Genomic DNA, 22,689 nt, shown 5'->3' on the forward strand with positions numbered 1-22,689 from the left:
CAATGCACTCCAAACTTTGTGGTCCCATTTTTTTCTAAAACTCTGGAAACTGGCAGAGCTGATGGTTTCATTAAACTGAGCACTTTTGGTGACACCATCGACTGGTAGGCTCTTTATCAAAAGAACACCAGGTAAAAGAACACTTAGTGAAAAGCACTTTAAATATAAATGGCCAGTTCTCACTGCAAAAAGAGACAGCAACTAGCACTTGGGCTCATCTATTGTTTCTTCCCTGCAATATATAAAAATTATGAGGTGCCTCATTTCAGCAAATGCCTCTTTCTGATTTCTGTAGCTTGCTGATTTTTTCCTGTATTGGCTTTGGAGTCTTGCATCCCTAAACAGAGCACCATGGGCAGCCATGAGTCACTGTGCAGGAACTAAATGTCAAAGTTGAGCTGGAGTTTACTGCCACAGTTGGTGTGAGCAGTGTGACTGGTGTGTCATTCCCATAGCACGGATGGCTGGGAGCGCCGGGTGCCCCTCTCGAAGGAGAGTGTGATTCAACAGAGATGCCACCAAAAGCACGGCAGCCTCTGCCTTGGTGGTCTTTAAAATGCACATTTGAGGGGTTCAACAGACCTTGAAAACAAAGCTGGTGACCCAAAATGATCTGTGGGGCAAAGTGCCCCCCAAGGCAGGAGAGGGGCCGTGTCTCCAGCGTGACTCCACGGACGCGCTGCAGCCCAGGGGATCCCGTGTCTCCCACAACAGCTGAGCACGGAGAGCTCAGGGCTCAGACAGAAGGTGCCATGCAGGAGGCTCTGCTGGGCCCCCTCCTGCAGCCTTGCACTGAACAGAATGTGAAAATTGTCTGCCTCGGGTCCTCGTCTGGCCTCTTCTTAACAGAACCTCTGTAGCCTCAATGGGGAGAGCCAAAGGATTCTGACAGAAAACCCTCCCCTGCTCCTGTGTTAGGAAGTAACTTCAGGACACTTGTTTTGGCTCATTCCCTGCCCTAATGTCACCCCTGCCATTGTGGGCTTTCCTTCTTGAGACTCACAGCATTGAAAATAGGAGCACATGGAGGAGTCACTGTGACTTTGCAGAGACTGGGCTCTTTCTGCTCCTGACCTGCCTAGGGAGCTCAAATAAATTCCTTAAGTGTGCTACCACTCTGCTTTGTCTTCTGAAATAGGGAGAATGTTTTTGAACCATTTTGAGATGAATGGCTGAAGCCTGTGGTTCACTATGAAGTGCAGAGGAAGTTAAAGAGGATATGTTAAGTAGAGGAAGTTAAAACACGAAAATGAAAAACAAAATGCAGAAACAAAAGTTGCAAGTATTCCTTACTACTTAAGTTGAGACTTCTTGGAATCAAGGATCATCCTTTCTGAGCTCTGAGCAAGTATCAGATGATGACTGTAAAGAGTTAATAATGGGTTAGACCACAAATTGGGGATAAGGTGTACCACTGTGATGGGAACTCAGCACAGTTTGATTTCTTGGGGCATTAAAGGCACACAGCATCTTGCAGTTCGAATGTTAGGTTTTTCTCTTTTCTTATCTGGCTCTAAAGCTTCATTCCCATTCAGAACAAAAATAAATAAAATCACTTTACAAATCCCAACAACTGAAAAACATGCCCTTTTGGTATTTTTAGGTCTTTTTATGGAACCTTGTTTATAGAACATTATTTATAGATTTTTTTATATGCTCCCAGCTAACCTGCCCTGCTGGGTCTTTGCAGGAGCCTCTGCACTACCACAACACATTCCTGGGAATGTCAGCATTCCTCTGCAGAGGTGTCACTTCAGCAAGGACACCCAGCTCAGGAGGTACACATTGTCCTACATAAAGTGCTGGTGCTGAGCCTGTTCCAGTTTTAGTAATTCCCCTTGTCTACATACAGCTTGAACATTATAGACAAGGATTCATTCTCCTGCTCACAGTCTGTAATACTTCCTAAGAACAGGAAGGAAAAACTGGGAGCAGGGAGCCATAGAAATCTAAGTCTGTGGAATGAAATTTGGGGCAAAAAGGGGAGCTATCTGTTGCTAGAATTCCTCAAATCAAAGTGAATTAACCAAAACTTTTAAAATAAGAATGAGGACTCATGGTGAGGAAGCATCTTGCTAGCAAAGGCTTGGAGGATGCAAAGAGCAGAGATCTGGAATTCTGAAGCATGTTCCAAATCTGGCCTTTCCAAACACCAGTGGTGGGACTCGGCTGGGGCCCAGTGTCCCTGGTCACTGGGAGGTGCCAGCTCACAGTCCCAGCGTGGCTGAGCAGCTGCTCTGTGGCTTTGGAGGCTGTCGGGATATTCCACTTGGCCGTCAGGCTCGGAATGTCACACGGGATCTTTGGGCACTCCTGGCCTAAAAGAGCCAGGCAGCCCTCCTGGGACAGAGTCCTTTCCACATACTCAGCAGGAGCCAGCTGTCATGACACCAAAAAGGCTGGGAGAGCCATGGCTCATGGAAACAGGGCTTAGGTTCAGCTGAAAGGAGGCATGTCTGAGAAGCAACTTTTCCCAAAACTTGAGGAAAGGTCAAAGCACGTGGAGCTGGCACTCTGGGACAGTCCTACTGCTCGTAACTCATGTAACCCTATCTGTACAAAGCCATTCCCAGCTTTCACCTCCTTTCCAGGAGAAACTGAAACTACTTCAGCTTTGTGAAAATGCCTGAACATCACACTTACCTTACTGTACACCACTGACACTTTCACCTCTGTCTCATCAGACCCTAAAAATAACTGATTTTTGTCTCTACAGCCTTGATATCTCTCCAATCTTTGCTCTTATTGCTTTTGGACCTCCAGCTCTTGTGAGTCATATCTGCAAATTGCATGGCTCGGGTTTCAGTGGTGACCATCTCAAAGTGGCTGGTGGAAAAACTCACCATTAGTTCATGGGGTTTTATTTGGTGAGCTTTTGCCATTTCTCTTTTAGTTTTTAAAGACATTTAATTGTATGTTGGCATTCAGGTCCATTGTAAGGAAAACTTTTCTCTGCCGGCCTTGGAGACTTTATTAACTTGTCCTTGAAGCAGAAAGAGGAGTTTTAAGTTCTGTGTGGGGTTTTCAGGTAACAAATAACTTGAGGAGTGTGGCAGGCAGAGCAGGGGTGACAGGCACAGGCAGGGACAAGCTGTGGGAAGCACAGAGATGCCTGCAGCTCTGCCAGGAGCTCGCAGGGACACCCAGACAAGATGCACTTGCCATGCGGAAGGTGACACAGGAAACATTACGTTTCCCGGAGCGGTGGCAGGGAATGACAAAGAGTGTCCTCTATGAGCTCAGATGTACAAAAAGGAAAGCATTTTGTCAGCTGCAGCTTCTGACAGAATGAGGATTGTGGGCTTCTGCATTCAAAACCAAATTTCCTTAAATTGGCAAGCAGCTCCTAGCGCTGCTGTGGAGAGTCCTTCCAAAGCTGGAGCGAGGGAATTGACACCGTGCTGAAAACAGCAATGAAATCACCCGGCTTCCTTCCTCCGAGCTGGGCTTTGTGCCGGGCCCAGCCAGCCCAGCCCGGGCCCGCAGAACCGGCTGTGGAACCACACACGGCACGGCCATGGACCACGGACCGGCCCGGCTGGCTTATGGCACAGATTCTGATGTGTCATGCTGCAGGGGGAAAGGAGAGCAGCACCGGGGTCATGGACAAAAAAGGAATTTGCTTATCCAATTTCCGTCTCTTTCTGAGTTTGATTGGAACTCGCAGTTGTCAGGCCGTGTTTAAGTCTCGGCTTTGCCGACGCCTCTTAAACTGCGGAAGGTCAAAACCAATTATTGTTCTGCCTCCAGGGACTTTCCTTCTTCAGAGGGACCTTACAGTGGATATGCTCTGAACCCTTTCCCTTCCAATTAAGGCAGCAAATTCCTCTTTTTCAGGGTTTTTCAAGGGGAGAGGGGACAGTAATCAGGAGACTGATAGATTTATCAATAGCCTTGACAAACAAAGCCTGTATGTCTCAGGAAGCTTGAAGCCTAATTCCTTTCAGTGACTTTTCTCACTCTGCACTTTAAATCTGTCGTTTCATTACACCGGGAATGGAAAGTCCCTAGTTTTCCCAGGCTGCACATTTCCTCTGTTTTTTAACCTTCAAATACCACATGGATTTATGCCTCTGAGTACCTGCTGGTTAGGTTTCTCATGTAGATAAAAATGCTGAAGTCCTGTTTTTGGAAAGAATTTACAGCTTTATGGACTGAGGGCAATTAAAAGAGGCTGTACCTACATTAGCAGCTACAGCCTGACTAGTCCTGAAGAAACCTTCCAGGTCTTCAAGGTGAAAAAGAAAAACATCCTGAGATAGTTTTAGATTTTTTTTCCCCTATCCTTTCTATTTTGGACAGCACTGTTTGAACTTTTATTGACAGTATCTCTTCTGCTCCAATCCATTGATACATCTAGAGCCTGTGTCAGCACATGGATTTTTAAAAATTCATTTATGTATCACATGCTGCTGTACTTACTCCTTTATCCATTGGAGGGGTTAAATCTACTGTTTCCCCTATATTTTTCATATACTATTTGTTGTAGGAGAGGTGAGCAGCAGAACAGACAGAAAGTAATGTCTCCTGCAAGAGAAAATCCGATGTAAGGTCAGGGGAGGGAGGCGGTGGGGGAACAGTGAGTACAGGAAGCAATACTTTGGTATTCCAATTGGTACAACACGTTTCAAAAACACTTTGTAATTGTTATTTGTGTCAGGATGAACTGTGAAACCACAGTACAGGTGTGGGATGTAACCCCTGCTCCTCTCCAGGTACTTCTGGGTACTGTAATGTTTGGGTTGTTGCTGACCTGGCTACACTGGCTGCTCCTACAAAAATACTGGATTGTGAACAATATTGAAGGAAGTCTGTTTTTCTGGAGCTGGCAGATTTAAGACCTTTGATTAAATGCATTCACAGCTTCTCTGCAGAACTGCAGAGCTTCATGATGTGATTATAGGGCAACTGTGGTCTGGTGGACTCAGAACTCAGAAATTAGGAAATATGAATTGTCTTGATGTGCCACAGTCTGTTTTGTGAGATACTGGGCTGGCCACTTAAAATATTTTGGCTACTTCTTGGCAGACCTACTTTGGACGTTTACTTTTTTTGGAGGACTCAGCTCACTGCCTTGACTGTATTGCCCGCAGATAGTGTGGACTGGCTGGCTGAGATGCTCAGGCTCCCATCCCAGATGCCTGCATTCAACCAGATAATGGGGCTGATGAGTGCCTGTTGGCCCAGGGACTATTTGCAATTGGTTTATAAAGGGTTAATCTATTTGATCAGTCATTCCATATCAAGTTAAATAAGTTTAGGAGGTACTGATAAATGACTTGCAATTTGCTGTTCCCTCTGCAATGTGTGTGTACCAAGAGTCAGCCAGGTATTAATCCTTTCTAAAACATTTATAAATAAAACTGGAATACTGTGTGTGGCTGAAATCCCCTCAGGTATGACTGAAAGCAGAGGTGCAGAGCACTGCTCTCCTGTGACACTGCCCTCAGCCCTGGATCACATCTGGACACACATCACAGCAGCACTACCCTGAAATCATTTATTGGTTGAAAAGAATGATTCCCTTTTTACCCAGAGTGAAGAAAATCATCCAGCTCTAATAATAACTCGCTAATCTCACCCCACCGGAGCAGCGCAGGGAGCGCAACGGAAATTTCCTTCCCAGCTGCTGGGAGAGCCTGTCCCCAAAGAGGGCTTTTCTTTTGATAAGGTGCCTCCTCTGCCGGGCTGCTGAACCAGCCTGAATCAGCACGTCACCCTGGAGTGCAGGAAGATCCCGGTCTCCGCCGCTGAGTCACATGAATAACTGGAATAGTTCTGCAAAGCAGAATTAATTCCCAGAACCTCTTCAGGCATATACCAGCAGGCACATGCTTTTGCTCCGGAGTTACTTTACAGCTCCCTGATGCAGTGGAAAGGACACTACTGATATTTTTAATTGAGATAAAGCAGTTTACCTGGTGTTAAGAGTGTTAAACCTTACAAGTTTATTGATGACACTCTCCTGCTTCCAAGAAGATTTAGGAATAAGCCAGGACATAACAGAGCTATTAGGGTTAAGCTCAAATCAACTGTGCAATGACTCAGAGCTTGTAGTCCTTTCAAACAAAGTGCTGGGGGAAGAAGCTGCTTATTATTATTAACTGTTGAGTAGCTCATGGTTTGTGCAGCCTGTTTAGCCAGCAAAGACATCTATGGAAACTCTCTGGGGGTTTTGATCTATTATACTGTGAATAAGAAGTCTGATTTACAAGAAAACCGAATCAACAGCACTGAGACTGTGGTTTAGCAAAGTCCTTCTACTGCGTGGTGGAAATTTGGGTAGGGCTATGAAATTATCTATAGAACCTTTCAGTAAATGCTGCCAGCATGTTAAAGAAATGAACTCGTCTGAAAGAAGGGAGTGAAGGAAAAAAGCTCTGTAGCAAAGGTGGGATCCAGGTATTGCTCCAAAAAGTGGACCAGGGTGGGGAGCTGAAATAGGGAAACAGGATGATAGAATCACAGGAAAGCAAGGAGAAGGCTGGTTAGTGGTTAATGAAAATTGTTGAGATTTTTTCCACTTAAGCTGAATTTTGTTATCTGAATAATAATGATAAGCTGACCAGGCACACAGAAGAGGAATTACTTGTACTTCCACCTGTTGCTCTGGAGTACATCATAAATGAATACAGGATAACCTGTTCTGCACTCCAGCATCAATGATAACAGGAACTGATCACATGGCTTTGATTTCTGCTCTTTCTTCATTGTTCTAGAATATTAAAATCAAAGTTTTTGCCATTTCTCCAGAAAACCTGATGTGAGGTTAGTCCTGACCTTTAACTTTCAACAACCATCACAAAATAAAATACATGAAATCTAGAAATTCAATGCAATTAGGAAACAGCACTGAAGAAGAGCTCCAAGCCCAGTGTTTAGAATCTGGATGTCTGAACTTTCTTTATGTTTTGCCCACTGATGAGCTTCTGCCACTTCCTTGGGCTCCAGGTCAGTACCTTTCCCCGTGGCGTATCCGAAATGAACCCTCACCAAACCCAAATGTTATTTCCGACATCTGTTGCTTGTTTGGATGGCAAAATTTGTGATAACAGTCAGAAGAAAGTAAACAGTCCAGTAGCCATGGAAACCTCCTATCGTTTTTTCCTGTTTCTTTTTTGCTTTTTGCAGTGAATGAGTCTGTGCCGAATCCAGCTGGAAGGCAGCCCGGGAGACGGCCGTCCCCAGCTCAGCCACGGCAAGGGACAAAGCCTGCCCAAAGCCAGCAGCTTTCTCTTTGCACACTCTCTCCAAAGGACTTTTTTCAGGCAGCAGCTTGTTCAGGAAGAGTAGTTCAGTGCCTCAGGAAGGGTGGCCGTTTATTCCCTGGTCCCTCTGGCTAGGGCCAGAAAATAAAATAACCCAAACACACAGTAGTGTATCGTGACTCACATCCACATGATTCAGCTCTTTCCCCCCATTCCTGCATCCCAAGCAGGTGGTCTCATCCATCTACAGGGATGTTCCCATCCACAGGGAACAGTCCTTGGACTTTGGCATTCCAAGGCATCATCTGGCAGAGCTGGGACAGGCCAGTGCCATGTCAGGAAGGGTTCTAACAGTGACACACAGTTCTAACACAGCCTGGGAGATCATGGATCAAACTGTGTCATTCTCCTTCTGGATTTGCAGCATAGAGACAACCCCTGTGAAAACTGTGAACAGGGGCCTTATGGTTCACACAACAGATCTGGCTGAGCAGTAAAGCTCAGTTTATGTTCCAGAATGGGGCAGGACAGGTATTTATTGTAGGAAAGCCCCCAGAGTACCATAGTTAATGGAATGTTTTTTCTATAAAATTTTACAACCAGTTTACAGAATTCCACAGAGAAGATTGTCAAGATGCAATCTTTATTATATTCCAGTCCAAATCTCTGTGTGGCTGCTAAATATGTGCAGTAAGTGTGTCTCTAAATGGACCTGTCCCTGGTCACATGGGCACTGTGTCATGCCAGCATTGATATCATCATTGGATTATCCTTGTTAGCACTTTGAATCTCTGTAATGCACTTTGAAGTCCTCAGAGGAAGAGCTTCATGGGAATATTTGGAGAGCCTGATTCAGTTCTTAATTGGACTGACTCATGTTGAGTCACCAGGATATCCATTAGCCGCATCTTTAAAATCCAACATGGAGATTTTCAGTGGTCTGTGAGGGACTCAGACACCCCCAGCAGCTGCTGAGATTCCCTAGGATTGGGAAATCTGCTTCCATTGTAGAAAGTGCTGATTCTGGTGCATCAACCAGCACAGCTCTGGCTGCCAAGTCATCCCTTTTCTGTGTTCTCCTGATGCCTGGATCACCAACTGCTTGCCAGGAAGCTCTTGGGAACACCTCTCCCTCCCTGGCTGAAGCATCACTGGCATCTCTTACACACACAGAGCCCACCACACCCACACCTCCCCCTCCTGCAGGGAGCACTACCAGAAGCAAAGTTAGAAATGCAAGGAGCATTCTCCTTTTCATTTCTAGGAAAGGCTTTTTACTCCATAAATGCTCCTTGAACAAAACAGCAAAAGGCAGTGAGTAAGGCACCTGATGACTAAAATAATTCAAGTTGTGGGAAGCAGCAGGATTTGATGTTGAATACAAATCTGAGTGTGGTTGACTTCACCCAGCTCCAGCCATGTGAAGTTAAGCATTGAACAAGGCACCCAAGTCCTGAGCTGCTGGCAGAGGGGACCAGCACCGAGAGCTGACTCATCCCCCTTGCTTTGTTCTGCTGCGCTGAAATGAGTTGTCCTTTGAAGTTGCTTCCTAATACCACTTCCTAATACTCAGCAAAACATGTAGAGAATCTGGAGAGGGCAGTTTACTGATGTTAGACAGCTGAAGTTAGGTAAGATAAAGCTAGCACTGATTCACTGCCATGTGCCAAGGAGCACAGGTCCATAGGATCACAGATTCCATGATTCCATGGGTGCCAGCAATGGTTCACTTAACCTTGTTCCAGTCTGCCCATATACTCAGAGTGTCTTAGCAACTTTTTTGTGTCTTTATAGGTGGCCTGTGTAGCAGATTTTTGGCTCATTACCACTCATTTTGGAATAGAAAAAGGGGAGACAATTACTCTACAGATCACCTTGGGAATCTCTATCCTGTAAGTCTCTTTCCTAGGGGAAAAAATGTTTGCTTGATTCTGTAGTAACAACAGCACAGAATGGATGGCAGGAGAGAGCAAATGTCCTAGGCTGACTATAAGATGCTTTAATTCCCAATCATCTTGTCCTGTTCAATTCCAACTTTTAGGATAATGAGGGAAAAACAATTGGGCCACTCAGTCAGAAAATTAAACTTTGGCAAACTTGGCCAAACCCTTATCTGTTCTAGATCTACTTTACTTTTCTTTGAGGATGCAAACCCTGGCATCATTATGGGGCTGCTGAAATTTCCATCAGGTAGATTCAATATGGGACAAGACTTGCAAACCTTTGTTTGATGCAGTAAAAAAAATCCCTACAGGGTGTTTGCAAAATTGGGTGTAAAGTACTAATGCCACAGCCCTACCTAGGGTGTGATTTGCCTTTTTCATTATTATACATTAAAAGTCTAAAACTAAGAAAAGGAGCTCTTAGGCTCACTAAAAACAACCCCCATGAAACAATGTAAGTGATCTGTGACAACTCTCTCTGAGCAGCAGAAGGTTTGACTTGAGAATAACTGTGAGCAATTAAATATTGAATATAATGAGAAGAATATTTTCTTTGTGTTTCTTACGACATTTCTTGGTTAATTATATCATGCATCTGTTGAATATGTAAAGCTTGCTGCTAAAAATGTTCCACTTCTAAAATTAATAAAAGTATGTCAGAGAAGGAGATGTGTTGTGAATAATACAAGAAATGTTACAAATAATGACGACTATGGAGCCACGGGCCTACTCCCACAGGCAGAAATTATCAGGGATGAATAAGAATTGTGGGATGACAACTGTAGTACTTTGAATCTTTGAAAACACTTCACAAGCTTTCACCCTAGAGACACCTTGAGACAACAGCAGAGGAGAGATGCAGGAGCTCATCGTGTGCTGTTACATCAGCAGCCCTTCAGCAGGGCTGGGATCAGGCTGTGGAACTGGCCTGAGGCTGAGCTGGGTGTCAGGGGCAGGATGAACTCAGGTTTCTGCTCTCCTGCTCTGTGCACTGTCCATGGGAGCTCAGACCACTTGCAAGGTGTTATCTCTTAGCCCAGGGGTGATTGTGTAAATCACTCCTGCCTTCCAGCCTATTATAACGCTGACAGGGAAGGTGCCACTGTGCTGGTGAAGACTCTGCACATGGGAAGAAGTCGGGGTTAAAGAATGAAAGAGAAAGATCCAAATGAAAGGGCACATAGATGCAGAGGTGGCAGGAGAGGGGATGAGCCAGGGATGCTGAGAAATGGTGCCTGGACCAGCTGGGTGGGCAGTAACTCCTGGGCCTGGCTGAGCTTTGGGATCCAGAGCTTCGTGCTTGTGTCAGAGCAGACAAACAGGCAAAAGGATCAAGTTAGGGAGGTCTCATGTGCAGGAAATGCAGTGAGGGGTTCATCTTAACAGCTGCATTTCTCTACATGTTCTGTGTCCTGTCACAACCACTGCACAACAGAGCTGTGGTGTAACAATTCTGAGTTTGCTGGAGGAACTGGTACAGGGTGGGACTGGGAGTACTTCCAGTTAAGAGTGGCTGGGTCTTCTCCTCTGGGTAAGATCCATGGATATTTGTTCCCTGAAATAACCCCTTTCTCTTCTTCTTATGCTTATCTAAGCCCTGTTCTTACTGGCAGCAAAGGGAGTTTCCATTATATTTCTTCAGTTTTTGCTGGGTTTTCACATCTTAGTCTGTTCAGATATCAGAAAAGTTCTTTTTAAGGCTTGTTTCTTAACAAATGTTTATCAGAACTGATTTTTAGTGCCAAAATAATGTGCTTGCTCTGTGTGTCTCAGTGAGAAGGGGAAGGGGGGCTGTGAACTCCCAACATTTCAGCAGGTTTGTGGTGACTGCCTGGATGCTCATTTTCCCCTTGGAAAATGGAAGTTATCTCACTTCTCCTTTCCTGAAGACAGATTATTTTATGTCTACTGAAAACAAAAGCAAAGCACTGAGGCCATTATAACAGAATTCTTCTACTCTTGGAAGTTCATTTCTGCTCTCATGCTGCAGGTTCCTGGCTCCTCTTAGTGCCAGTCCAAATGTGTGTGGAGCTGTGCTTTCAATTAGATCATGGACATAATCTGGGCTAAGGAAAATAGACAATCCCCTGCTTTTTTATTGTTTGGGTTTTTTTTGTTTGTTTGTTTTTGTTTTTTTTTTTTTTTAACTTGGGTTATTTCAATGATCCATTTCTAAGTGTAATTATAAATTTTGGCAAAAGTAGCTCAGAGGCAGAAGCAAAGGTTGGGGAATGCCTGGCTGTTGTGATAAGGTATCACTGAACCCTGACAGTATGTGCTCCCTATCCAGCAGCTGAAAAGCTTCAGTTTCATCCTCTATCTTACCTTTTTTAAACTTTTTTCTGTATTCCCAGCTAAGGCTCACTGGTAGCTATTGGCTGTATCTTGGGAAATCATTTGAAATTGTTTCATGGAATAACTTCAAACATCACTAAAGCTTTTTTGACTTGAAGACCTGAGCCTGCTTCCACTGTCAGAAATGACAGAACTCTCTGATAGTAAGGCTGCCATGAAATTGAAAAGTCCCTGTAAATGCTTTAATACCAGTGGATTTAGGGATTTCCTCAAGCACTTTATGGTTATGTTCCCAGCTTTGTCTGTGTTTCACTGTCAATTGTCTACTGTTCTCCCTAATCCTCCCTGGGCGTTCTGGAGCTCTATCTTCCCTTCCCACTGACAGATAAAAATTTATTGTTGCTATCTTCAATGTTCTTGACATGCTGAGAGCTCGTTCCTTTCGCGTAAACAGAGGAATGTTTTGGTGTTTTACTCTTGAATTCTCTAAGATAATTAATTCAGTCTATTATTCTGTTCCCCTTAGCAACCTAACATCTGAGTTTCAATTACTCTGACCTTACTGTTTAATTAGTTAAAGCTTCCTCAGCCCTTTGAAAACTGAAAGTGTTAATTACTTTTGCAGCATGATTATTTTATATTTCTGAACGATTGGCATTGGGGTGTTTTAAGCTTCTCTTATTTTAATTGATGGAGCAGTGTCCCTTGTCACTTCCCTCCAGAAACCAGAGATGTAGATCCAAACCATCCATTGAGTAACTTCTCTAACATCATTTGACTTCTGACAGGGAGAGATTTAGTACCTTTGCCTCAGCTTTCCCCACTTTCTGCTATAGATCCTTTTCAAGTGGTTGCTTAAATGGATCCCAAAAAGACTTGGGAATGGTGCTGCTGATGCATTTGCCTGTGGCAGAACCCACTGCCCTCACCACAAATGCATTCATGATGCACTGGTTTTCATTTATGCATGGAGGGACTAAAAGTCCTTGCACTTTGGCTGATCCTAATTACATAATTCTATCTCCTGCCCAGGAACAGAGAATGTGGAGAATTTACATCCATAGCCCATTGTGAGTTGGGCTTTGTCAGGCGAAGGAGAGCAGGCAGTTACACATCATGAAGCTCTGGGAATATTCACCCTGAAGAACTAAACCACTCTCATAAGTCCATCTTCATTAGGACAACGATATTTTTTTTTTATTTTTGAAAGGGATGTAGACTTATTATTCAACGGTAGTCATCAAGAGATTCTGATATCTGCTCTTGTGAATCACCAGTATTCTCCAGGATTATTACTTTTAAATGTCAGCTCTTCACATCTCTGCTTCTTATCTGCCACCTCAGCCACCACGGATTGTTTCCTAATCACCATCGGTTGACTCCCAAACCCACAAAGACTCACCGCTTCAGGAAGGCTTTTTTTTTTCCCGAGACTGATTTATGCAAGGAGAGTTGTGTGAACACTCAGAACAAAGCCCTCCTTGAAGGTACTCCCTCCTGCAGGTCTGTTGTGAACAAAGTGAGAATTTGGTTGAGGTAAATGTAGCTCCTGTGCACCTTTGTGAACCTTTGTGTTACACGTGACACCAGAGTTGCAAGAGGTGTCAGTGAGAGAAATATTTGAGTTTCTACTCTATACTAACTTTGAGACATGGAAAAATTATGACAGTAATAGAAAGAGGAAGTTCTTCAGATTCAATTTTCAAGAAACCATCAGAGTTTTTTTTTTCTGATATAATTCCTAATCTTTTCCTACTCAGCTTTGATAATAAATATCCCTTGAGGACAGCAAATATGAATCTACTGAGAATCTTGGACGAGGGGTTTTAATGATTTCATTTAAAGTGCTGTTCATTCAGTTCTTGCAATCTGCCTGTCTCTTTCCTCAATTCCTTATGTTTTACTCAAAGAATTCTCCCTTCCAATTAAGTGAATGAAGCTTGGAATTAAGTAAGGCTGTCATAGGAACTAAAATGAATATGAGTGATTTTTATAATATAAATTGGAAGCAATTACCAGTTTTCTATCTTCATTTTTACTTGGAAAATTTACACTTAACCCAGCAATATACCTTAATTAAAGGCCTATCTATCTATCTACGTAACCTTCTCTTTCTAGCAAGAGTCCTTCTGTGGGCTATATTAAATTTACTATGGTTTCAGCTCTTCGTTAATAACCTTTTCGTATATTTTCAATTAAGTTTCTGGTCACATTATAGCACTGAGGTAAGAGCTCTGGCTGACCTTTAATAGGATATGGATAATAGAACATCTTTGGCTCATGTTCTCCTTTGGTAGCACAACCTTGCACTTCTACTGAAAACATCTCTGGAATTTGCAGACAGCTAAATGTGCTCCTTGCATGAAGAAATCCTATTCCAGACTGCAGTAAAACTGGATGGACATCCATCCACGTTCTCTGAGACCAGACAGTGCTGACACAACCTCACTTTGTCTTGGTTTTATGGGAAACACCAGTGGGAGATCGTGAATGGCCTTCTATGTAAGATAAAAATACTTTCTTTTGACTGATATGTTCCATATGGCAACTCATGCTCTCCCCACATGAACCCACAGGACAGTCCTGTGGGGTAAAGGGTGATAAGGACCACTTGTATCTGCATTCAGAGGTCAATGCTCTGGTAGCTGGACAGAGTAGGACTGGCAATTAATGATGCACAATGATAAGGGATGTTTGTGCTCCCTTGAAGCTCACAAGATTTCGGGGTGGGAAAGGATATATTTGATATCCAGCCAGAGTTTTGTCAATATGAATTGAACCAGCTGCTTTTCTTGCTGTTCTCCCATGGTTGGATTACTCTGTTTTTCTTTATGTCTTTGTCTTTTTTTTTTTGTTGTTTTTTAATTTATAGCGCATGATGCTCTTATGAATTTTACTGCCAGAGTATCACATACTTGTCTTTTGATAGGGGATTATCATTTTACTTCCTTTAGTATGGAACCCCCAGCTCCATTTTTTGTTCTCAAATCAGCCTTTCTCCAGTTTAGTTCACCAAATCATATAACCATCCTCAGCTGAAAATTGGCAAAGCACTGAAGGGACACAGTAAGTTAAATCTGCCAAGGTGACATCTCTCTGTTAATTCCTGCTGATATTTCCATCTCCCTGGGTGAGTGTTCAGAAAACCTCATCTGGCCTGTCCACATAAAGTGGCATCTGAAAAGCAAGGTGAATTTATCCCAGATGAGGGAGAGCTTGGTATTTCAGATGGAGAACTCAATCTGTGGCAGAGCCTGAATGGATGAAGAGGGAATGGCTCTGGGATGGGCTTGGCTTAGGGATGCCACTCCTGCACAGTGTGACTCAGCCTTACTCCCACATGGGTTTGTCCCATTGCCTTGAATGCTTTGTTCAATTAATTACTGGTTGAACCTGCTGCTAAATGTGCCATATCAAAGGCTTGTGGAGCAATATCTTCACCAGGCAGGTGCTTGGCTTCAGCAGTGCTTTGGAAGTGGCTGAGATCCCAGATATCCGAGGTGGCCCTTGCCCTGCAGCAGCAGAATCTCCCAGTCTGGGTTTCACCCTGAGTCAGCAGGACTCATGTTCCATCGCTGTGCAAACTGAAAAAGGATTCTTCATCATCATCATCATCATCATCATCATCATCATCATCATCATCAATCATCGTCATCATCATTCTTTGTTCACCTGTCACAATTTCAGCTCTACCAGTATTTCCAGCCTGGCCCACCATTCATCAGCTTCTTCCACAATTATTTGCATCCTTCCCTCTGTGTCACAGCCTTTGTTCCCTATGTGAACTGACTGACTTTTTCCAGCAGGCTGTGAATCTTTCAATATTTAGTCTCTCTTAAATACACATTTCATCTTGTTTTCCTACAGAACTGAATTTACTTCTACACACATCAGGTTTTGTTCCCACTCAACTCCACACTTTCTACTTCCCTATCTGTCCTGAGAGTGTGGGATGAGGAACAATCCCTTGTTTAACATGCAAAGCATGCAAACACATGCTAAATAATTATGCAAATATTTTTCAATTGCTTTCATTGTGATTTTTATTACCATTGTTTTGGTCTCACCATGGAAAATGGAAGCCAGTGAGATGAAGAGTCTGAGTGGAGCTGAACTAGAGCCTGAATTTCCCAATCTCTGTTCAGGCTAGAGCATGACTGTCTCCTGTGTATGTTCTCCCCTGGAAAAGTCTTATTTACAGAAACAGAAGATCTGGAATTTGCATAACTTTTTGTAGCAGCAGTTCCTGCAGTATGCTCAAAATACTGGGTTTTTTTTTAGAAACCTGAATTCTTATGTTGTCTGATTACATGAGGCTTCCAGCCTTCAATGAAAGGTTCCACTGGTTCTTCAGGTCATTGAGAAAACCTTCACAAAGATAATCCAGTTTGGGAGGCTGAAAGCCTGGAGTGAGCTGCATTCCCTTTGGGATGTTGTGTGGGGTTCCCAGTGCCATTCACTGTGTCCCTTCTCTAGAGCCAGTCTGAGCTGCCACACGTATTTGGGTTTTCAGGCCATGCATTCCACCCAAAACATGGTAGGTCTGTGGGAGGAAGATGGAACAGCCCAGAAATGGCATCATTTTGACACATGGAAGACAGTGATTCAGTTATTTCACAGGTACATGGACTTCTGCAAATATGCAGCTCATAAAAACCTTGACAGTGTTTGAAGAAGCAGTTTGGTAGTGTCAGACCCTCGTCACTCTGCCAGCTGGCCAGTTTGGTTTCCATATAAACCATGGGCTGGAGGAACAGGTGAGCACTTGGTTGGCCTGAGGAAATGTCCTGTCTTCTAAGGCAGCTTTGTGCATGAAGCTTTAATGCAGTTTCTTGATCTGGGCTTGTCCTGTGAATGAGGAGAGGACCTCAGTCTCTGCAGATGCTAATCCAGCACTTCTTGCTGACCTAACATTGACCTACATCATTTAAACCAAAGTGATGTGCAGGCGACACAGTTTCTGCTGAGAAAGTGCAGCACGTGCCAACATTTTAATATTACTCTTTTTTCTCAGTCTGTTTAATCCACTATCTGATGTGAATGGAGGGAAGAAATGATGTACAACATATCCCTTGCACCAAAATCTCAGAAAATGAAATGTAGATGTGTGAGTACAACACAAACTCCCTTTCTGTGAGCACACACTCGCAGAGTTGCTGGAGTTGCCAAGAGCACAGCGAGCCAACCTACGGCCTGTACGTCTGTAATTTACTGAAGGGAGGGGACAGGTCTAATTTATGCACTTGGCCCTCAGACCAGGGCTTACCTCAATGCTTTTCAATGCACAAATTCTGTAAATCTTTCTGGGAGAAGGAATGTCAGCTCCCGCCAGGCTCTGGACATGCCGAAAATGTCGCTCGCACAGATGATGACTTGTGTTTAATTTGCTGTTGTGGATGGGCCTGAACCAAACTCCTTTTCTTGTTCCAAACAACTCTAAATTTAGGAGGTTTTGGCAACCCAGTCCAGATATGAGTCAATAGTTCTTCTGTTCCAAAGAATAAGTATTAGGCTGCAAAGGTGGGAGTCGTTATGTAAATGGGATAATATAAAGGAATATCAGTATTAATACCTTTGTTATACTCAGAGCTAGAGGTTTGCCAAGGCTTAAGTGGACTCAGGATGAGCTGGACACATCCAATTAATATAAGTAATGTGGCTTTTCTTGAACAAATGTGACTTCTCAGTGCACATTACAGCTGCTGAATGTTCCAGCTCTGCTGCATCTGGTCCTCAGAGGGTTACAAATGTGTATTCTAGTGCTACAGCCTGCTCTTATTTCTGCATTTGTTTGGTACTAAATAAATGGATTCTGATTTTCAGTGCTTCTGTCAGGGAAGTAAAAAATATTGGTGTGGCTTACTGATGGATATAAAAGCCCCAGAGAAAAAAATACAGAATATGAAATTAAGAATTATGTATCCACATGCAAAGTAAGTGTGCTGGACCTCCCATCCCTTTTCCTGATGTCACTGCTCTGTTCACAAGTTCTCCATCAAGTAGGTGTCTTCTAAGGCTCTTCTCAGTGAATGCCTCATCTGAATTTCTTCCACTGATGCCACAATTAACACTGACCACGTTCTGCTGCTCCTCTCTCTCGTCCAGAGGGAAGCCATCCATGTGTTTATGGTGGCACTGGAGTGCTGGCCCAGGCAGGGCAGGTGGAAGGCAAATTCCTTGAGCTGTGCAGTTGTTTTGTCAAGTGAGCAATTCTGCTCAGTTTCAAGAAGAGAAAACATGATTTCCTTCCACAGTTTCCTACAGCACCCTTCATTTTCTTTAAATGTTTTGTGACTGCCCCATCAGTCATGTACCAGTCTCACTCTGGGATGTTTCCTGAGGGACTGGGATTTACCACTGGCAGATGAAAAGACAGAAATGCAGTGGCACAGAGGAAGATTATTCCAAACCCTCTTCTGGCTTCCTAGGCTGGCAAGACAGGTGGATCTCCCAGCTCCTCCACTCTTTCCCTGTGGCTCGCCATGATCTGCACCTCCAGTCCCTCACAGGGCCCCTAACTCATTCTGGAATTGTTCTTTCTTTCCCCTGCAGTGCTGCCTTGCTGCTCTGCACCATGCTGGCTGTAGCACTGTGGGAGAAGCAGGTCTGTGCCTTTTTGTGTGCTGACTGAAGTGCTGAGCACTCTGGATTACCCCCCTGGAAGCAGTAGGCAGAATCATGGAGCAGGCACAATGTGCCACATGAGGATCAGCTTAGCGAGTTGGATCAGTGACACTTTGCAGCAGAATAAAAACTGCTTATTCCCTTTCCCAGCTGTTCTCCCAAGCACTCTGAGCATTCACTCGCCTCAGCGCGCGGGAGATTTACGTGTCTCACTTCCATTGACATGGCAGAAGGGACCCTCCTCACTTGCAGATTTGTTCTTTTAATAGGCATCCAGCACAACTGGGAATTAAGTACATGTGTGTGTCCAACAGAGAGGAGACCAGAACCAGCTGTAGGCACAAAGAACTGCTTAGGAGGCCCATTTTTTTGTGCTGATTTGGTAACTCAGGGGACAGCCAAATCTTCCTTTTTAGGAATGGGGAGAAGAGGAAAAACAGAGGACATCATCTTCAGATTGTATCACCCATGGAAGGGAAGAGATATCAGGGAGAGAACTCTCCACATGAGGCTCTCCTCTCCCTGATGGGGCAGCTGGCGCAAACAAGGTTCATCATGGGCAAATGTGAGCTCATTGTGCCTCCACTCAGAGCTGGCAGAGCAGCCAGGGTGTTCTGGGCTCTGAGTCAGTGATAACTTCCTCACATGACTTCCTAATTGAAGTTAGAGATCCTAAAGGATACCAAGCGACTGTGGCACAGACCTGCTGCTCCCAGACTGAGCTCTCTCATACTCCAAACCTCTCCCAGTTGTAGATCTTATTGCAAGGACATCATGGATTTGGGGAGAGACAGGTAAGGCCCTGTAGCCATTTTCACTCTGAGAGATGCAGGGGTGAGTCACCCATGCCATATAATGACAACACAAGCCCAGGGAACACGATCCCCAGCGAGGTCCTTTTAGAATTAGCCACACGAGGAGGTGAATCTTAAAGACAAAAGGAAATGGTGTTAGGAGGGAAGAAGTGGCCATGACCGGAGGCCTTAATTTGATGCCAACCGGTATCTCAGAGAAAGCAATTTCCCAGAGGATTGTCAGAGATGTGAAATGAATTGTAAGAGCTGCTTTACAGGCATTTGTGGGCACACACACCTGCTTACAGCAGGGGAAAGACAGTGCGTAAATGTCTGGAATATTACATAAAAGCTGTCTGGTAGACTGGGCAGAGCAATTAAAATCCATCTCGCTTAAACGAACCCTGAGTGCAGGTCAAACAAATCTAATTTTTATTGTTCCTTAAGGAGATGTCTGTACAGGAGACAAAGGGGGATGCAGCCGTCAGGTTAAAAAATCAAGATGCCTTTAAAAAATTAAATGTTCACAATAGTGCTACAGCAAGCTGGATAAATGATATATTACAGGGATGGTTTAAAACTAATTGATGACTAATGTTGTAATGCATTTGTAGCTACACTGATCTATTATATATCTTGGCCAAGCTGAAGGGACACTTCAAGGAGAAAAATTGCTAACTGTTTTAACCTGATGGAACTCGGGGAAAAAATAGTTACTTTACGAGATAAATGGAAAGGTTGTGACCTCCTAATGTACATCTGGGTCTTGCAATGCAAAATCAAATTATCATTAAACAGAATGTGATCTGTGATGGAATTAAAGCAACTACAAACCAGCACAGAAGTTTCCTCAGAGAAACACAATAGCCCAGTTTGAGCTGGGAGCAGTGGCTGCAAAGCTGGCTGGCTAAAGAACTGGTGTAACAAGTTGGGATGGAATTGTTTTGCTCTGTAATGAAAGTTGGTTTAATTGGAGAGTGCAGGAAAAATGTAAGCATCTTTACAGCCATTTACATATGTAAGCCATTCTATAAACATTACTTAATTAGTGTATAAATCATTAACAATTTAGCCTAAGTCCTGAGTAAAGTGTGTCTCTCTGGCTCTTGCAGGGGAGACAGGAAGCCTCATTTTCCCCTCCTCATTTTTGTCATGCCTGAGGCTCATGCCCTCTGGGTTTTACCCTTACAGTTGGAATTTGGAGGAGATGTCAGTCAGGCTCTGCTTATTTTCACATCTAATTCATGCAAAAACCAGGTTTCCTCCTGAGGCAGTAAACTGGCCCAGATTTGCTTCAAAGTTTGGCCCAGGCTCAGTGAATGACTCACTTTAACTGAGGTACATCCATCTTCCTGGCTGGAACACGTGGTGGGAAGTGTTGTCAAAGAGCAGAGATCCCCTGGAACCACAGCTCAGGGCTTCAGGACCTTGCAAACCAAAAGCAGTGGCTCGTTCCCTCCCCTGCTTCCCTGCCACCCAACATGAAGGACATTGAGTGGGTGTCCCAAACATTGCTGCTCAACGCAGAGTCCCAACGTGGGGTTTTGCAGGCTAAACACACTGAAAAGGGCTGGGATGGACTGCTGGGAGCTGGGCTGGGAGGAATTTCAGCCAGAAGCCCCCCTGGTCCTGGGATCTGTGCAAAATTCTATTGAATAAATCTGGCAATAGGTAACAGATGAAGATACCATTGTGGGCCATTGCCAAAATATGGATTACCTTGAACGGGCTGTGATTAAAAAGCCACTCTCAGCCTCTGAATTGGTTCCCTCCAACAGAAGGATGTAAAATGAAAGAGAGCACACCCCCCCCACCAGAGGTGACACTAAGTTTCTTCTGCTGGAGAAAAAGTTAATGTAGTAAGGACATGACCAGCCTGCGATATCATCTGAGAGCAACATATTCCTCCATGTATTCCTCCATGTCAGATTCACCTTCCAGTGGGTAGGGAAATGCCTGCAATACCAAACTGCAAGTATGTTGTATGCTTTGAAGGGTTTGATGTACCAAACCCCCCCAAATCCTTCCTATATTTTAACTGCTGTACATCAGACTTCCTCCTCTGCATTCACTCAGTTTTGGTTTGAAGCCCAATACAGGCAGCAGCTTGGAAAATTGCTTTATAGCTCAAAATGGAGCAGTTGGAGTTTTAATTTGGGAGGTCTTTCTTTTACAGGGGGACATTACTCTTCGTTCAAAATTTTAAGATATTCAGGTCATGGTATTGGTGTCAATTTTCAACATTTGGAAACTCAGTTGCACAAGGACCACTGAGCTGACTTAGAACATTTATTTTCTCAAAGGATGGGAAACAGTCACATCCACCACTCTATCTGGGATTTCTTTCCTTTGCTAGCATTTAAACAAAATAAGTCAGACAGATAGTTTTTTATTCCAGATCAATGTGATTTCTTAAAGCTTCATGTTGAGTAGATAATCCTCAGATGGGCTTTTTTTTTTTTAAAGCAGAAAAGCATATGAAACAGTTTTGGATGAAACTTTGAGCTGCCGTTCATTTAAAAGCAATAAAGTAAGGAAAAAAACCCAGAGTTAACTTGAAGCAGGGCACTTGGCATTCAAGGTGACTGTGAGAGGTGGTCATGAAGAAAGGTTGCTCTCTCAGCAACCACATGTCAGGTCCTGTGCCCACTATGGCAGAGTTGTGCCCTGCACATAGATTTGCTTCTTAGCTGCTGACCCTCAGTGGCCAGGATTCCATGGTAGGAAATATGGGATAATTATCTGCAATTCTAATTTTCCAGTCCCATATGTCCCAAGATGACAACTTCCCAGAGGATGCTGTGGCCACGGGGATGAGGTGTCCACCAGAACGTCCCATGGCATTTCCATGACTGCAACAGACTGGAGGTAAGGAAACTGCTCTGGTGTGTGGATACACTCACAAACAATGATCCCAGCAAGCCTTGGAGAGGGTGGAGTTACGTACCCAGTCACATATTCCTCCTCATTTTGGAACAATCAGATATAAAATACTCTAAAATAAGAATGCAGTTGCCACTTATTTCCTTCCTCAATTTCTTATCTCGCTTTATCACAACATTCGTAGCTGTGGCTGACAGAAATGGCAAAGACATCCAGTATTTCTGATTTTTGTCATGTCTTGCTTTTTATTTCACTTTCAGCTTTTTTGACTGGCCAATGACTCAAAAATTAATAAAAGCCATGATGGCTTTGTCATAGCTTTGGGAAGACAAGCTGCAAAATCCAGAGGTTACCAAAGCAGAATGGGATTTTAAAGAATGCTTGAAGCAGGTTCATTCTGCTTCTTGTGTGAACTTCAGCTGTGCCAAAGTTTTTTGTAACTCTTGTACACACATAAAACCATATTCTACACATATTTCTGTCTATATTTTAATTTACTGAGAGCATTTGCTCCGTTTGATTTATACTAAGGCTTTATGATTGTCAAATTAGTGTAAGAATGCAAGTAGGAAAATTAAAATGTACCTTTGATTGTCCTATCATTTTTCCATGTTCTTTCAGATATTATGTCAATAGTCCAAAGGAGTTTTTGATGTGATGCACTGAATATTCTGACTTATTCATAGGAGAGCTCAGCATTGGGCACATCATTTACCAGCTCACTGCTGTCACAAGCTATTGCATCCTTCTTCCCTCTTGACCCAAGCTCGATTAATCTTTCCATAGTTTTGGTTCTGGTATGGTTTTGAAACAGTGCTGTTTTTCCCAGGAAGCCTTAAGAACCTGAGCATCTGCTTCATGCTGTCTGGGCAGCTCAAACAACTGCAGAGGGAAGGGAATAATCTCCCCTAGACCCTTGACAGCATCACATTTCCACCCCGT

At 43.7% G+C, this 22,689-nt stretch overlaps 1 protein-coding gene across 1 annotated transcript in view; it reads left to right on the top strand.

Moving 5' to 3' along the window:
- FGGY (FGGY carbohydrate kinase domain containing) overlaps positions 1-22,689 on the top strand; it is a 290,561-nt gene that overhangs the window by 125,368 nt on the left and 142,504 nt on the right. Inside the window, exon 3 of the mRNA XM_077182576.1 lies at positions 21,627-21,732. The gene's annotated coding sequence lies outside the window, so the exon portion shown is untranslated. The remainder of the gene's footprint in view (positions 1-21,626; positions 21,733-22,689) is intronic.

This window comes from Agelaius phoeniceus, chromosome 8, assembly GCF_051311805.1.
Source record: "Agelaius phoeniceus isolate bAgePho1 chromosome 8, bAgePho1.hap1, whole genome shotgun sequence".
Lineage (NCBI taxonomy): Eukaryota > Metazoa > Chordata > Aves > Passeriformes > Icteridae > Agelaius > Agelaius phoeniceus.